Genomic DNA, 18,869 nt, shown 5'->3' with positions numbered 1-18,869 from the left:
CCAGCTAGGCATCTTCTACCTGCTTCCCAAAATACACAAACATGGCAATCTGGGCCACCCCACTGTGTCAAGTATTGGACTATCATAACTGGAATATCAGGTTTCATAGACTTTGTACTCAGACCTTGTGCTATCACCACTCCTAGTTAGATAAGAGACACTACCAACTTCCTAACAAGACTGAATTGCATAGACAATCTCCCTAAAAACACCACTTTAGCCACCATTAATGTTGAAATGCTATACACCAACATACCCCATATACATGGACTTTAAGCCATCAAAAACATCACCTCTGATGCCAAAACAGATTGCCCCCAGATTGTGTGAATTTATATCACTCATAGCTACTTCATTTTTGGCAATAATATGTACTTGCAAATCAATGGTAGAATCATGAACACATACGTAATTTCTTAATATGTCAAACTCTTCATGACTGACCTAGAACAATGCTTTGTCAACTCCTGCAACAGAGCAACAGAACAGCACTAGTTGTCACCTACATCTCACAGCTCAAATGATTCAAATGCATTATTAACAAGCTACAGCCCATCCTAGATAACAACACTGTACTTTCTCAAGCATTGGGTGGCAGGCCCATACTTTCATACAACCACTCAGCCTGAAGCAAATTCTCAGAAACAACAGGACAACAATGCTAACATGGAAACCAGATTCTGCAACTAGCCCAGATGTCTACTTTGCTCATACATCTAGACAAGCAGTACCATCATATGCTCCAGCAAGTACACACACAAGATTAGAGATGCTCTCACATGCTGCTCCTCTAATGTGATATATACAATCATCTGCCAGCAATGCCCCTCTGGATTTTATGTAGGATAAACTTTGTATAAAGGATGCATGGACACAAATTTGACATCAAGACTCAAAACAAAGGCAAAGTAGTATGAGAGAATTTCAGCCTCCCTGGACAATCTACAGCAGACCTCAAAATGACTGTTTTGGAAAAAAATGGCACTTTAACTTCACCACTGAGCAAGAGATTGCTGAACTCACATATAGCAAAATGTTTCAGGCAATTTCAGAAGGGCTCAACAAATACAATGAGCTTTTAACACATTACACTTGTTGATTGATAAGGTCAATCTAGAAGAACAGTGCCATCATATGCTCCAGCAAGTACACACACAAGATTAGAGATGCTCTCACATGCTGTTCCTCTAATGTAATATATACCATCATCTGCCAGCAATGCCCCATATCTACATAACCAGCCTGTTTTCCCCTCCTTTCTCCCCCACCAGCCTTATCCGAATTTAAATCCTATATTCATGCAGCCATTCTATGCATCTGATGAAGAGTTACACCTCATAAAAGCTTATGCCTTTTAATAAAATGTGTCACTTGGAAAAGATGTTGCCAGGGTCCTGCTGATTAGTAGCTTAATAGGTAACTCATTCTGGGATTTTTGGCAACATCTTTGGTTTTGTAGAAGTGTGTGTTGTATGGGTGGAGAAAAATGCATTTGTGAGGTTGAAGAAAGGTTTTGTGGAATGCCTTTGTAACTGCTAATATGAAATGGTGTTCCTGTCAGGCTGCCTCTGTAGCAAGAACAGTTATGTCAAAGGATTCAGGAAACAGCAACATTCAACTCTTTCATGAGAAAACTCTAAATCTGTTGGAAAAACAGTTGCTGGCTAAAGAACTGAAGGGTCTATTGAAATTATGTTATTATCAATACGGACATAATTTGGCTAGTCTTTGCTACTCGCTCCTTAACTATTCACTTAGCCAAAATTTGGCAAGGATTTCCTAAAGCAAAGACCTCAGAGACAAACAGAGAGACAACAATAGACCTCAGTAGCATAGCAACTATCCTTGATATTTTCTACCTCAAAGTGAGGGTATATATAGTCCAATAAATCTGGAGAGTATCAGTTAGAGAAACCTACTCCTTAGAATGACTACAAAAATTTGTACTGCAATTAATTTTCCAAATGGATGCTGTATACCTAATTCTTTATATCAGTGTTCCTCAACCTTGGCTGCTTTAAGCTGTGTGGACTTCAACTCCCAGAATTCCCCAGCCACCATGGCTGGCTGGGGATTTCTGGGAGTTGAAGTCCATACAGCTTAAAGCGGCCAAGGTTGAGGAACACTGCTTTATATGAACCACATTGGAGAAGCCATGTTTATGATTTATTACTGTGTAGTTGTTTAAACAGGATTTTCTGCATCCCGCAGTCACTATCAAAAGATCTAGCTAATGTTGAAAATTTTAATATTCACTAAATACATATACTAAATTAATTGCACACACCTGCATATGTTCTATAGTAAAGCATGTAGTTCTGAAGTTACACCTGACTTTCTTAGTCCCAAATGCTTTACAATAAAACATGAAGAACAGAAAATATGTAATTTATTGGACAGAATCTCTAAATACCAACATTTAATATGAACCTAGAGGATGGTGCAGTATTTTATTTTAGCACAAATGCTTATAGTGTTAATAGTTCAAATAATCTTCCTTCTTTGGATTGTCACAATGAGTTGTTTTCTGATTAAAATTATATTGCATGTACATAAGTTCATTATTTGGAGAGAAATCTTGTCCAGCTTATTTTTTAAAAGCATCAATTTAATAAGTAGTTTAATAAGTAAACCCTAATTTAATAATGCCATTTAGAGAAATATGTCCTTTAAAAAAAATAGAAACATGATTGAAAAACTCTTGGCAATAATCACAGTATTTCCATCATGTCATGACAAGCCACCTTGAGCTGTCAATAGTGTCTGCCATATAAAAAATTTCATCAAACCGGAAACATGTTTCCTTTTATGAATTTGTTTTAAAAGTATCCATTTAAGTGTTCAGGGTACAGATTCTACTGCTATGCACTTGAACCCAAAATGATACTACATACTGTACTGCTTCTGTCTATAACTAAGTTAATACAGGGAACAGTAATATTTTAAGAAGAACCATATAAATAAGACAGTATTTGTAGTAGGAACAGCTGATAGTACTTTTGCAATATAGAAGTTTTCTGGTGACATGAGCTTCTTGACAATAAAAAATAAGAAAGCTAGCTCAAAGATATGCAAAGTGTATTAACTATATTATTTCAGAGTACATGGAATAATTTTAATTTATGTATCAGTGCAAAACTGTGATAGAAGGCATGAGTGGGGAAGGTTCTGGAATGGAGCTTCAAGGTTGCCAGGAGGGGGGAGAGATATTCCAGGGGAAGCACCTCCTCAGTCCCCAGCCGGAGTGTGGGAAAGCCAAGAGAATGAGACTGGCCCCTCCCTAGGGGCCTTGTGGTTATAGTAACTGTTGTTGTGATGTAGACTTAGTCTGGCAAGATTCTGTCTATTAGGTGTAAGCTAATAAAGGAGCTTAACTGTTCTGGACTGTCTCACTGTTGTTCTTGGTCTGAACCTGACATCAATCTTGTGCAATGGGTAAATTTTCTACGGCTGAGATTGTATTTCTGCAAACCTTAGTATTCCTGGAGCATACAAATATATTGTCTCTTCAATTGTACCTAAGTTCTCCATTAGACAGAATGGTATTACCCATTTTAACATTTTTCTACAAGGTCTTTGTTATCTGTATTTATTTATTAATTTATATTCCATCGCAAAGTCAACGTACATAGCATCTCGTCTCCCATTTTTCCTTATAACAACAACCCTGTGAGGGAGGTTGAGGTGAGAGAGAGTGACTGGCCCAAAGTCACCCAGCCGGCTTCCATGGCGAAGGGTGGACTACACCCTGAGCCTTCCTGCTGCCCACCCTATAGTTCAGTGTGTACTCTGGAGTATTTTTAAAGCACTTAAAAACAAACCACAGTGTCCCAATTTGTATTTCTTAGTCTCGCAATAATTCTCCAAGAACAACAAGCCAGTCATTATCAGATACATAGACATGCTACTTTAGAATACTGACTCTGTGAAATGGGTCAATAAGCACAGAGTCGTAGCGGTTAAACAGTTTACTGCAACTACAGAAACTAAAGAGAGGAAAACACCTATTAGCTTAAAAGATACAACACTTAGGTTTTTAAATGAAATTAAATATTGGGCAACACAGAATAACAGTAAAGCCAGGGAAGAGAGAAAAAGGGAATCTTCTTTTACCAGAAATGGTTCCTCTCACTTCTACTGGCCCCTGGTTTAATGGGTCTCTTTCACTCTGTGATTTGTGTTTCTGATCCACTGGTGGGAGATCTTCAGGCCAAGCAGGAAGAGAAGCTGCTTCTCACAGCAGACACACATTAGAAGGTTAAAGGAAGAATTATGCGGGCAGTTGTCTTGTCCAGACTAGCTGGTCTTCCAACAGGAACTAAGCTGTTACGGAGCATTTCCTCCCTTTTCTGATGGTAAATGCTAAGAAGAAATGGATATGATAATCTATACTCACTTTTAATTTTTTAAAAAACAACAATCCACAGGACGCCTCACGTAGTATAAGGTTAGATGCAAAGTTTTAATTTCTTTGTTCAAAAACCAAAATACAGGCTAGAATAAAGAAAATAAAATCTAGCAGCCCCTCAAATTACTGCTTGTGATAGGATTAAACTACAACGTTTGGTATGTTGATAAAGAGAAAAATTGGAAAATGATAGTAGGTGACGAAGAGTACTGTGGAGTTGTTGTATGTTTTTAAAAATGCCATTTTTGTTTTCCGTCACCCTCCAACTATTTACTGCAAATGTAAATCTGTATTAAACTGGTTGACATCTTAATCCAGATGCTTAACTGAGCTAATAGGAACAATGCTATATCACCAAATATAATAGAAAGTATTTGCAAAAATGAAGTTATACCAAATCAAGTATATTTAAAAGCAGGGCATCCAACCATGTAGAAGTAGTCCTTGCTTAATGACCATTTGTTTAGCGACTGTTCAAAGTTATGGCAAGGCTAAAAAAAGTGATTTACAGCTGGTCCTCACACTTACAGCTGTCACAGCATCCCTGTGATCGTGATTGAGATTCAGGACTTGGCAGCCGTCATGCATTTACAATAGTTTCAGTATCCCATGGTTATGTGATCACCAAGCAAAGTCAATGGGGAAGCCAGCAGGAGGTTGCAAGTCGTGGTCACGTGGTGTCTCGCTTAACAACTGTGGGTGATTCACTTAATGACTGCAACTGGGACTGCCAGAACTGCTGTCATTAAGCAGGGCAGTCATGTGATATTTCATTTAATGACCACTTCGCTTAGTGACAGAGTTGCCAGTTCCAGTTAGTGTTGTTAAGCAAGGACTACCTGTATTCTTGATCTCTTTTCTTTGTGGTTTGGTTAATCTAGCTGAAAGGGGCTAACTGCTTGGGTCTAGTATGTGATAACTGCATCCCTGAAGCATGCAAGTGATATCAGCACACATACAAAAGGAGTAGATAATTTGCAGCACAACTCTCCATCCACCATCTTGACCCTGCCCCCTCCTCCACTAACCCTGGTGTTCAGGCTACTCCTCCTAGCTATTATGGATCAGGAGGCCCTCCGCATGGTCACTCATGCCCTGTTCACCTCTGGGTTGGACTACTGTAACGCGCTCTACATGGGGCTACCCTTGAAGAGTATCCGGAAGCTGCAGCTGGTGCAGAATGTGGCGGCGCAGACAGTTCTCAATGCTCCTAGGAGGGCACATATAACACCCCTGTTGCGTGAGCTGCATTGGTTGCCAGTTTGTTTCCGGATCCAATTCAAGGTGTTGGTCATCACCTTTAAAACCCTTCATGGCATGGGACCAGGTTATCTGAGGAACTGCCTCACCCCGGTCATCTCAGCCCGCCCCACTCGGTCCAGCAGAAGGGGCAGGTTGCAGACCCCACCCGTCAAGGAATTTCGATTGGTGGGGTCTAGGCAGAGGGCCTTTTCTACTGTGGCTCCCACCCGATGGAACATCTTGCCTCCCGAAGTCCGGTGTGCCCCCTCCCTCATGGCCTTCAGAAAAGGGGTTAAATCTTGGCTCTGCCAGAAGGCCTGGGGGCCAGATAGGGGCTCGCATCTGTGGAGTTGGCTGGTAGGGTGATGGGGTTGGTTCCCCCCCCCAGCATCTTGAAGGTTTTAGGGCTAAAAATTACGGAGGGGGGGTTAGGAGATTTTTAATTATTTATGGATTTTAGCCATTGTTGGCAGGATTGGTGTTTTTTCCTTTTTGTTATTGTGAGCCACCCAGAGTCACCCGTTGGGGGAGATGGGCAGCATACAAGTTTAACAATAAATAAATAAAATAAATTATGCTTTGATGGTAGAAATATTTCAGGTTTGGACCATTTTTCTGCCAATGCTCATGCCGATTAATTCCAAAATATCCTCCTGGGTTCACTTGGGTGCTGACTTGGCAATAGGGCATGCATTAGGACTGTGCAGCACCTCAGATTCAAACCAAAGAAGGACGGCGGAGTCACGGAGCCTGCAACTCCTCAAAGAACAATACCCGATCCAGATGGCTCCTTCAGTTAACAGTATTTTTACTGGTCGTTCTTTTGTGCAACCTCTTTTAATTTCAGTAACGGGATGCTTCTTCAATGCATGGGTTCTGATCCATTTATAGTCCTCGCGGCCATTATTCTCAGAATAAGCAGTTTCTCAAGCTTTGCCCTCTGCTTCTTTTTCCAGAACAAAAGGAATTCTTGAGCTGAGGTATTAATGTGACGTCAGTGGAAAAGGTACAAAGCAGAACTACACATGAATACTGCACAGCCCAGCTGCTCTGCAATGCATCGAGCTACTCCTTCTCTTTTGAAATGTTGAGAGAATGTTAAATGCCTGCTTGCTTTTCCACACCTTCTGCTGACTGACTTTGTGTGTGTGTGTGTGTTTGCATTTTTGCTTTACAGTGTCTTGGGTGCTTTCTGAGAAGGGATATAGGTTAATGGGCAGTTTTGGTTTGCCTTTTCAATCAAGTTGATATAAGACCCTTTTCTGGGGAAGACATTTTGATAGCAGGTTATTTTAAAATAAGCTCCCATCAATGTTCAGGCCACCAAGCTAGCAAACTTCACCCCATTTGTGTTCCTTCACATAAAGGTTCCTTACAGGATGACAAGAGAGTGCACCGAGCTCAGGATATTGTCAGCAGCTAACTATTAGGATCAGTGAAAATATCTCCAATCTTTTAGATATTTCTTTTGTCTATCCTGAAGAAATGTCAAGATACGGAATGTATTTATGTGGCTTGTCTACTGTCACCAAGTGGACAGCTTTCTTGCTTTGCTTTCATTTTGCCCATGATAGAGATCCTTCTTTTTGAACTAAAAATATGTTTTTCTAAAAAAAGGAAATATACTGAACAGTAGGTCAAGCCCTATTTAAAATGGCTTCTGTATCGCCATAAAAATAAATAAATAAATAGTTAATCTAAACATTCATTGCATTTTTTGCTGCTCAGAATTCTATTTAGAGTACATTTATTTAAAATGCTATTAACATTTCACTGTCTATTATGTAAAAGTAGTTTGACTCCTTAATGCATTATATCCTTTGAAAAGGATACCGTACTCTGATCTGCTCTGAACTCTTTGTCACTGTATCATCTGATAATATAATCAGCCATTTCTACTTCTGTTTCTTATTCAGAAAAGTGTATATTAAGCATTTGCTATATAAAGTATTAGATATGGTATTCTAAGCTGATCATGCCTATAAAGAAAGGAAGACATACACTGAAATCCAACAGGAATAATTCTCATTCAACTGAATGGAATTTCCTACTGAGTACACATTGTAGGGTTGTATTTTGATTTCTAGGAGATGTGCATTCAATAAAAATGGTTAGGGTTAATAAACCATGTAGTAGCATTATTTGGAAAGTGGGAACAGTTACAGAGAAAAACTACTGATATAGGCATAATCATCCTAAACATGTTTGTTATCATTATTTTCGCTATGTTAGAGCAAACTATAACTTTTTTAGGTTCCAATAAAGAAGCTTGCTGGCAGGACCTGCTCCAGGGTGCAAGGGCCAAAATTTTTGAACATAACTCTTTTGGATGGACTTCCAATTTCATCTAAGCTGTCTTCCATTGTAGTAATCCTCCATTCATCTTGGAGAAATTATAGTGTTCCACTGATGGCATCATGGAAAATTCAGATGGTGATGGCCTAGTGAGCCAACACAGAAACATAAAAAGATGCTATATGCACGATGCTGAATTCTGTTTGCACCAGATCATTCTCATTATTGAAAGTGAGGGCAATAATACCATTGTTGAAAATGTTTCTAAAAGCCCATGATCCAGAATATTTCACCAGAGGTTGGTAAAGTTGTACCACATAACAAAAATTACTTACTGCATTTATAACTTCTTGGAGGTAAGAGTGTATTCCTTACTAATTAAAAAAAAATCCAATCTTTGTTGTCTCTACTATTGCATACTATAGATATTTAAATCACTCTGTCTGCAGTCTTGTAGCCCCTAGATCCGAGGCCACAGAATCAATCAGGAACTCTCCTTTGAGAATGAAGATACTGGAAAAGGAGATCTGATTTCAGATGTTTCCTTATCCAAATGAAAAGTTCTGCAACTATCACTTTTCTGATACTGTAGTTCAAATGCTTGTGGAGTGGTACAGAGTGGTACCAATTAAAAGACAGCAATTTGGTGGGTGGGGCCATCTCTAAATCTGTGGGAATCAAAAATGTTTTAAAGAATCCCCTCCAAATGCCTTTACTGTGGGGGAATTAGGAACAAAACCAGAAAACATAGCAACAACTATGTCACCTTAATTTCTCTTATATAGCAAGAACCCAGTAGCACTTGGTGAGTGTGTGATCTTTACATTTTCTAAAGTGCCCAATGGCATTTCCCCATAAGGCTGCTGGAATGTTATAAAAAATATACACTGGAACACTTGAAATTTCAAGGAAACAGGCATGCATTTGTGCCAATGGAGTAGATTTCCAAGCATCTGCTAAGAACTATTGAACTCATTACAAATTACCTTTGCAAAATTACACCTACTTTAGATTTTAGAATAGTATTCTGTTTCTCCAATGATATTCTATGATAGGCATACACACATTTGTGTGTTCATACATTTTTGCAGATAGAATATGTGCCCCATTAAAAATATGACCTTATGCCATATTATTCACTTATGCTGAATTTGGTATATGTTCTCCTAACAAAACAAAAACAGAAACTTGGGCAGGCTAAAGCAGCATTGCTCAACAGTGTATATTCCAATGTATGTCCTACTCATCCTCAAAAGTACCATTTGATAAGTGCAAAGTTGAACCTGAGAAAAGGGATCCTTCATAGTACTGGAATTTGAATATGATCACAGCTATATGAAGTATGCAGTTCAGGATAGAGAACAGGGTTTTTTCTTTGTTTTTGTTTTGTTTTAACAGTCCTTGTATTTTAGGCTCCATTAACTAGAGGCGATTCCAGAACGCAGTCTAATCGAACTAATATCCTTCCTGTTCCCAGTGGATTAATTGAATCAAGGAAGCTTAAATAAAGAACCCAATAAATGATGCTGAGCAAGGAGAATGATGACCACTATTAACAATTTGGAGAAGGCTAAGGAAACGAGTGACTAGGATAAATAGCATGGTCTTTCCAGACAGAAAATATTCACAATGGATTGAATGTTGGGTTTTTATGCGCCTAACATCAAATTATGTCTACTTCCTTTTTATTTTCTTAGCCTACTGTTTCATTTATTGTTATTGCTAGAAGTAGACACTGCCCAGAACAATTTGGAATATTGTTAACAGGAATAGAGCAAATTTAACCCAATACATGTAAAGAAAAACAAACCAGGCACAGGAAAGTTGTAGGGTAGAAGTCTAAAAAACATAGAATATTTCTCGTGTTGCTACGATACACCCAAACACAAAGCTCAGAGAGCCCCAAGGACTCCACAGTTCAAGCCTGAGCTACATCTATTCTCCTCTGTTGGAACCCAAAACAAAATCCAAATACAATTTCTCCAAGAGAAAGGGTTAGAATGATTGGCACATATTGCAGTACTGTGTGTGGGGAGGGAGAGGGGCACAGGGGAAAGGAGCCAACACAGCAGTGAGACAGCAGCTTTTGCAAAGAGCTCCTTCAAGATGATAATGATGATGATAATTATCTGTTTTGGTTATTTTGTTTTATTTATGTACCATGCACAACTAATTCCCACCCATTCATCCATCCTGGATGAATGGGTGGAAAGCAGTTAATAACTGACTGGAGAGATTCATCGAATGGAGTGATAAGTTTGGGAATGCAGAACTACGTGATTCAGTCCTGACTTTATTTGAATTGGAGATCTCAGATTCAAAGAAGTTTAATATTTGAGGGCTAACTGATTTGACTATTTCAAGATTTGGTTTAAAACATGTACATGGGCAATAAGAGGGAAGCATTACAATACCTGCAGCTACTTCATTTTTTGGCAGAATGGGATGAGAAGAACAGGGATGACAGGGCCTTTAGAGGACATTAAATATTGGTCAAATCTCTTAAAAGAATTCTTTGCAATTTTTTTTTATTCCCTCTGCATCATTTTTAAAATAAACAACCTTGAGGGAATGTCAAGATGCTGTCCACAACCATGTGATCAAATCTCCCCCCCCCCCCAACTTTTTTACATGCATTGCACATGGGAGAAGCATGAGAAAACCAGGCTTTGATTGTGTGATTGTGTCTCCCATCTTGATTTCCTGACTCGACCCTAGAGATGCCTTTGGTTGTGTGAATCCTTTGTGGATATTTCAAGTTTTGCCAACCAGTCAGGCTGCTTAAGAACTGAAGCATTCTGCCAATAAGAAGTACATATAATTGATATATGGGCATCAGTAAATCAAGCAACTTTATTACCTAATGCAAAGGATACCAGTTTTTTGTATTTATCAAAATAGTGTTAGTGAAACCACAGACCATCAAGTGTTTGCCAAAGTCCTCAGGTGAATCTTCTGAGTTATTCTAAAGAAGATGAATGAGTCACTGACCACTATCAACAGTTTTTGGGTTGAAGGGCAGGACTCCATTCCTAACTGAATAGCATAAATATTTTGATAGTACAGTAATGTTGTTTCCCAGCTTTTTAAACCCTCATTTCAAAGTTCATGGCAAATTGATTTTCATAAGGCAAGGGTTTTTTCCCCCTTACTCAATATCTTAAAAAACCAAACTGACAGAAGAAAGGTTTCTTCTAATAACCACAGGTTTCCTCTAATAACCACACAAACAGCAAGAGCTCAGAAAAAATGTATCAGCTTATGTCATAAACTTGACATAGCTTGTCATTTTTTTCTGTACTTGCTAGGAATGATTACACTCTCATTTTGCACCTGTGATTTCGATTTTTGATTCTCCATATCTGCTGTACACAGATAATTTATTTCATTTGTCTACTTACCTAGTATTTTCTTGAAGGATTCCAAGAAACATTTTATTCCAACGCCTCGGGAAGCAATAGTACTTTACACAGCGGTATTATTTCATCTGTCTTGTAGCTTTGATTGCATATGTGCAAGGGTTTTTCCCCCTCAGCTGAATAATATGATAGTTTGAGACATCTGGACTGTTTTGCTAAATTACACTTTGAATAGTCCACTTGTGCTTTTCTTTTGCTTTTATTCCAATTTGAAAATATGACTTAGTCTCTAGACCAGAGTCTCAGGGATGTTCAGCCTATGATTCTCCAACTGTTGTCCAATTCCAACTCTCACTGGAGTTTTCCAACAACAACTGGAGAACTACAGATTGCCCATTCTTGCTCTGGTAGTGTGAGTGTTTAGTTAGGTACTTTACAGTCAAAGCAGTCTCTGATGATAGATAGATAGATAGATAGATAGATAGATAGATAGATAGATAGATAGATAGATAGATAGATAGATAGATAGATAGATAGATGGATGGATGGATGGATGGATGGATGGATGGATGGATGGATGGATGGATGGATGGATGACATTTAGATGAGGCAAGACATAAGTGAAAAAGTATGAACCATAGGAAACATTGATTCCAAAAAAGCAATCTACGCAGAAAAACTGTGGATGAATATTATTACTGACTGATATGAAATACCACATTACAACCACTGTTCCCAGTGATATGAACACAACTTTAAAAAGTTTTGTTGCATGATACCTGTGCTTGAAACAATTTATCTTTTCTTCCTGCATGATATAGCCAATTGTGACAGTTCAGAACAATTAAGATCAAATATAGCTGTTGTACATGTTTTCAGAACAGAGAACTCAAGGTTAAGAAACTGCCAAGATTCACAGTGCATTGTTAGCATTTTGAGTATCTTCACTGCTGTTTTGTCTGGGATGGTATATTAATTTAGGAATAAAGAATTCTGGAAAAGGCAGCAGTAGGTGTAGGGTCTCTACTTTTGCATTAAACCCATCTGGGAGAAAACTCAAACCATCAGGACCATTCACTAGCCTCCAAAGCAGTTTTCCCAGGCGTCACATGCTAAAATTATTACTATTTTAAAAAACTGTAACAGTAACTTACACAACATGTAAAAATAAATATAAACAGAAACACATAGATGGATTAAAAACTCAGTTCCCTCATCTAGGGAAATCCATATCCCTTTTACCCTTCTTTTGACCAAAACCAAGATTTTATGAAAGGAAGTCTAAACAAGCAGGAGGTCTTCATCTTGCCTTTTCTTACATCCCAAGTTGAGTACAAACTTGAGCTGTTCCAAGAGAACCAAGTTTTGTTTAGGTTAAATTCAATGCCATATGAGATTTAAAAAATCTATGAAGATCCAGCCTAACCTCAGTTCTCCAGCACAGTTAGTCTTAATTATTTGTAACTGTTACCACCAGTTCTATATGAGGTTAGTTCTTATATCCATTAGTAATCTAAAAGGAACAAGGCAAGCAACACCAGAGATCCTGTCCACAAGGTTACAGACTCTTAATAGAACTCCTCTTCCATTCCCTCATTTCACTATAATCATTTTTGCACTCTGGACTTTTCTTTTTTAAGTTCTATTCCAACCCAATGGGGCTCAGAACTATCCACAGGATAACTCCCAAACCAGCAAAGAATGGGACCAAATTTGGTGTGGCAGAGAACTAACCAAGTTGGAAATGGGTCAGATCAGCCCTGGGCTGCAAGGAACAAGGAAGGTCCCCAAAAAAGATCCCCCAAAGGATCCCTATGGGAAAGATAGCTGGGCAGCTGCTTAGAATGTTACTGACTGCTCCAGTCTTCCCTCCTTCCTTCCCTCCCTCCTTCCTTCCTTCTTTCCTTCCTTCCTGTCACATGACCTATAGCAATGCATCTGACACACACTCCATGTTTCCCAAGGTACCCATAAACAAAAAAACAAACAGATGGAACACACAACAAGAGCAGAAACACAAACAGAGGCAATATGTATGCACCCATTCGGGTCGAGCCTTTATAAACCCCTGCATACACAGACAGACAGGCAATACATGTGCACACCCATCATTAGTCCCTGTGCACAAACACACACACACACAACATGTTACTTTGTTACACAGAGGACAATACTAATACCTCCTAAGGCCATATCTGGTAAAGGGGTTGTAAAGAAGTCAAGAATTCGCATGCCTTATTTTTTTTCCTTCACCCTTTCTTTCAGTCACTTTAAACTGTACCATTAACACTGGAAGCCATGCTATTTGTATTCTAGTTTCTACCTCCAGTTCGTTGAGCCACTTTATGTAATGATTTGGTTGCCCTGACTATCCTTCTAACTCTCCTCCTCCTATGCGAATCATTTGTGTATTCTTCCATATCTGCTTTAGTTCCTTCCCTCTGTGCCTAATGTTCTCTGTGGAATTAACCAAATCATTGTTAGTCCCATTTAAAGACTCTTCAAGAAATTGTTCTTGCTATTTCTTCAACCCACCTAGTTATTCTAAACTCTATTCTGTATATTATTTTTCTTCCTGGCTACTTCAGAACACCATGAGTTATTATTAAAGACTGTTTGGATACTTGTCAGTTATTTGACACATAATAAATTGAAAACAAAGCCAAAAAAAAAAAAAAAACTTAAGACACTAGTAACCAAAGGCAACAGTAACAAAGAAAAAGAGTGATAGATGAAATCTCAGAATTACTTACATGTCTACACAATTTTTATCAGCTCAATTCATGCCAAATAGAATTCTTCTTCTGAGATATTCAGAAAGCACTGTCTTTCATACAACACAATGCAGTATAAATATATCTTAAAATGTATATTCTGCAAATTATTGACCAATTAATTTGTGCATGTGAGTATACCCAGGAAATACTGTATCATCTGTCCTCTCCCTTCTCTTCCCTTCTCTCCATCTGCCCCCCAAGGGTAGAAGCAAACAGATAAACAGAATAATAACAGAAGTCAAGGGAATTAACAAATTGACAATTAATTTTCACATTCAGGGCCATGGAATATAGAAATATGTTTCATCATCTTCAAATGATAACATTCTGTACTATTCTGACTGTGAGCAAAATAGAGTTTTGAATTGTCTCCAATGCTCAAGAGTCCACCTCCAGTTAAAAAGAAACTGAACAAATCACAAACAGAATATGGCTATTTTGTTACAATGTTTATTTTATGAGGTTCAAGGATCACATAATCCATGTATCTGTCAGGTACGCTATGTTTGTTAAATGATTGATAATTATTTAAGGTAACCAAGATTCTTTCTTGTTTATTGCTATAGAGAACCATAGCCCACTAGGAATTATTCCAAGGAAAACACCAAGGAAGGACACAATCTGAACCATGCTGCTCACGGCCATGTTAATTTTTTTCACTATAGAGAAATGTTTGCATGATGTGACTGTTTCCACTACAGCCTGATATACTTCATTCCAACATGTCCAAACTCTTACTCCTGTGAAAAATTAGTATACACTATTACTACTCCCTTTGGACCTACCTCCATTCACTTCAAGTGTAGAATGACACTTCGTAGCCTATGTACGAATGTACAGATATGTACATGGTCTGTAAATACTACAATTGTTTTTAATGACAGGGTTTACTGATATAAAGTAACTATGTATGGAAAAAGAAAAAAGGAGTCAAAGAATATTGCAAAGCTGAATCAAGATTGCGAGCTCAGGAATTGGAAGGAAAAATAAAGATCAAGCAAGGAAAAAAATAAAAAGAATGAGTGACACTGTGTGTAAAGAGCAAAAGTTGCCAGCAACTTTGCCCCCTCTGAAAAGAATGTGGCACTTATGGCTGCATAGAGCTTCAGAGGTGTGAATCAGTTAGAAAGAGATTCAATTGAATCAGCCCTTTGAATTGTGTCATTGAATGGATTTGGTGTTGAATCAAATCTGCTGTCTTCGAATAGCTTCAGAGAGATGTGAAAGTGTTCTGGATATTCAGTGAACTTTTTGGCTTTGCAGATTGTGAAACATGTTGGAACCCAAATGGACAAAGTTGTTGAGGGGAGAAGACTGAGTAGTGTGATGGGTCTCTGATATCAATATAATCAATATAATTTCCACAAGCTTTACCTATCAGCAAACTTGGGAATGTGCTGCTCTGCTATTTGTGAATCGCTCTTCCACTCAAAATTTAGATGTGTTTACTTAATCAGAGACTCAGATTTATTCTTCTATTCTTTTTTATCTGCCTTGCTTATTCTTGTGTGATCCTCTACCTTTCCCCAAACTATATCCTTTTAGCCTTTTCCATTCTGAATTCTGAGTCAATGAGTCTGACTTGTAGTATAGTCCATGTTATTTCCATATCTATTCTATCTTTAATTCTTCAGCAGTCCCCCTTTCTCACTCTTCATGAACATTTAAAACAAAGTTCCTGGGTTTTTTTTCTGCTGTTTACATCTCTCATGTCATTTATGTTCTGTGACTCTGAGCTAGTATTCATGCTGTGAGACTACTACAGCATAAGGTATGCACAATAGTGATACTACAATTACTACTCAGATATTTTTAAAAACAAGTTATTGTAGAAGTCAATCCCACAAGAGGCTAACCTTACCAATGAGTCATATGACCTATCTGTCAGTGCAAAACAGAAAGTACACAGTACAGAGAGCTGTAGATTCTTCAGTCCTTAATTAGAGTTTATATTTAAACACTTTTTGAACATTTTTATTTTAAATTGGTGTAGGATACTTTGATAGGTACTTTTGACAGGTACTTTGCTGGATAATGTGGAGGCACTGTCCTTTTATCTTTCTTGCTATGTCTCTCTTGAAAAGATGCAAGGAGAATATTTTTAAAAATTATTATTGTGAAAATCTTGAGCTATCTGGCTGAAACTTTGTATGTGCATTGTCCTCTAAATGACCTCTGATCTTTTCAAGCCATCTTTTTTTTTTTTCCTATTCCAGGAAAAACTTGAATTGAATTTCTAATTGCAAATTGGTTCTAATCACAAACCAATCCTCCAGATCTTGAATTACAAATTTGAGGTGAATCATACCACTTTACAAATTTGAATTGATCTTGCATATTTGTGCATTCATAGTGGCACAACCCCTAATGAGGTATTTTATTCATGGAGCCATAAGTAGTATGTTTTTTACTACAGTGATATTTTTGCATATTGATAGAAAACTTAGAAAATTCAGTTGATTAATATGCAATCATTCTTAGTTCCTTTTTAATTAAGAAGCAAGTAAATAATAGCAACACAGAAAGAATTTGTATTTGCTTTTTTCAGAGATTATAATATTTGAGGTTGCTGGAAGTTCTTCAACTCTTAGATTTATTATCTGTCTGTATTAACAACATTTAGGAATAAGGGCATTCTGCCCAGTTGTAGCTGCTCCTCTATACAAAAATTGAAGAGATAAAGAGCCAAATCAGGAATTTTTCAGAAACTGTAGAATATCTCCAATTCAATCACATACCAAAAGTTATCTCAAACACAAAGAAAGTCATATAATCAATAGACAGAGTAAGATAACAGTCTTCAGATCCATCCTGTCTGATGCCTTCCAGATAGGGTGAAACTACACCTCCCAGAATTTTCAGATATCATGGCCAACACATCTGAAACATATCAGGCTGGAGAAATATGATACAGTTAGATCATATAGTCAGACTTTTATCTGATGCTATCATGCTTCTACTCACACATATGGTACAAGAAAGAATGGACAACCAACATAATACTCCATGGTACACTGCCAAAATTTGTTTCAGAAGTTTCACTGTCTTCTCCGCATACAGTGAGATCAAAGGGGAATTATGCATCTTTACAGATCCATACTGAAAGCATAATTTCCCCCTAACTTTTGATGGGAAATAAACATATTAACTGATAGGGTTAACTTAAAAAAAAAAACTTTTAAAAAGAGGAGAGCCAAAATTCCACACTGACTTCCGGTGATATTTCATGTCACCACATCTCCCAGAGCCCTTGGATGTCTAGTATCCAAAATCAATTAATAAAATGTGAGGTCACAAGCTAGAGAAATGTTGCCCATCCCTGTGTTAAAATGAGGCAGGAGATATCAATTTAAAATATATATGAATATATTTAGTGTGAAGATCTACTGAGGGGGATCATATTTCCAGTCATAGAAAGGACATTGTGTGTTCAGCTGTAAGGATTTTTTTTCTTGTTATGATTTCATTTATTTCATTTGTTGTTGTTGTCATCGCTTTGGAACCAAGTAAGAAAAAAACAAACCCTTTGACTGCAAAACTGTCTTCTTTCACATTAAGAAAGTATAAAATGCTTCTGAAATTCATGTAGCTTTGAGAAAAGGGGATAGTTTTTGGAACTTTTGAAGCATACCATCAGCTAATTTCATTGTCCTTTTATCAAAAATAAAAATACCACATTGACCAAGTATAGCAGCCTTCAGTTCCTTGTTATAATCAAAGGTGAATATTTTACAATGCAGTTCCAAGTGACTGTGAAAGAGAAATGACAGACTGATTACTACATTCCCATTTGTTCACACTAGCTAGGGCAGCAGATGGGGACGAGAAATGGGGAGGGATTATTTTTCCCTTCATGGTTGGCAGTATTTATTTTAGTTCCCCATTGAAGTCAATGGGGGGAAGCAATTAAGGCAGCTGAGGATGGCATGGCTGAGAGCCATGAATTAACGTGGTTTTGGATTCTACAGATCCCTAGCCATCCACAGACTCCTCCCATCCAAATGTAGACTTTAACTGTAGAGTTTTGAGCCTTGGATAGCTAGCTGTGCCTTCTGTCCCTGATAAAAATGTCTTGCATGAATGGAAGGAATTCCATCAGTAGAAAGTCAAGTCAATGTTGCCATTATATTCTTGTCAAATAAAATATAATACTGTGCTGTAATGAAGGGAAAAAGAAGTTTTGTTTCTGCATGTGAGGAGTTACACGGTACTTTTATTACCAAGCACTTCTCTTTTACTTGTTCTATGCAGAATTTAAGTTACCTAATGTTCCTTTAATCTGAATACTAACTGAATTTTGGTGCTGGCTGTTATGCTGATCTTCTAAAGGTTCTACTGTATCTTTCTCTTCTGTGGTATTTTATATAAGATAGCTACCTTACATGATATTAAGAGGTAGCAAATACAAATTCTAAGCAATTCAAGAATGAATTTCCATTCATTTGTTGTACTGTTAATTTATAATTTATTTAACTGGGTGTTATTTCAAACATTTCTTTAATGTCAATGTCATCTATATCTTCCCCTTCTTTCCTTTCAGGTCTCAGGGTGAAGAATTTAGAACCGAATCAAAATCTACACACTCAGGGTAAGTTTATTTTTGTTCAGTTTTTGCTATGGTGTGGTTAATTGTTTTAGAAATATTTGAGTTGGTATATTACTTGCAAATTATATTAACTTTAATTGTGTGGATATCTTTTCAGGATAGGAAGTATCATGCTTGTACACAGATAATTGTCTAGTTGTTTTGTTTCAGGAAGTTATTAAAATGTGTGTGTATTTAGTAGT

The 18,869-nt window shown here is 37.6% G+C and overlaps 1 long non-coding RNA gene across 1 annotated transcript in view; it reads left to right on the top strand.

Moving 5' to 3' along the window:
- Positions 1 to 18,655, top strand: part of LOC148213823 (uncharacterized) — a 161,407-nt gene extending 142,752 nt beyond the window's left edge. The window contains exon 3 of the long non-coding RNA XR_015793855.1: positions 18,622 to 18,655. This is a non-coding gene — a long non-coding RNA (uncharacterized LOC148213823). The remainder of the gene's footprint in view (positions 1 to 18,621) is intronic.
- Positions 18,656 to 18,869: the final 214 nt, after the last annotated feature.

The sequence above is a fragment of the Python bivittatus genome, unplaced genomic scaffold (assembly GCF_059951505.1).
Source record: "Python bivittatus isolate LINGU-HERP-01145 unplaced genomic scaffold, Pbiv_v1 ctg000850_np1212, whole genome shotgun sequence".
NCBI lineage: Eukaryota > Metazoa > Chordata > Lepidosauria > Squamata > Pythonidae > Python > Python bivittatus.
This window is presented reverse-complemented; position numbering and strand designations above follow the sequence as displayed.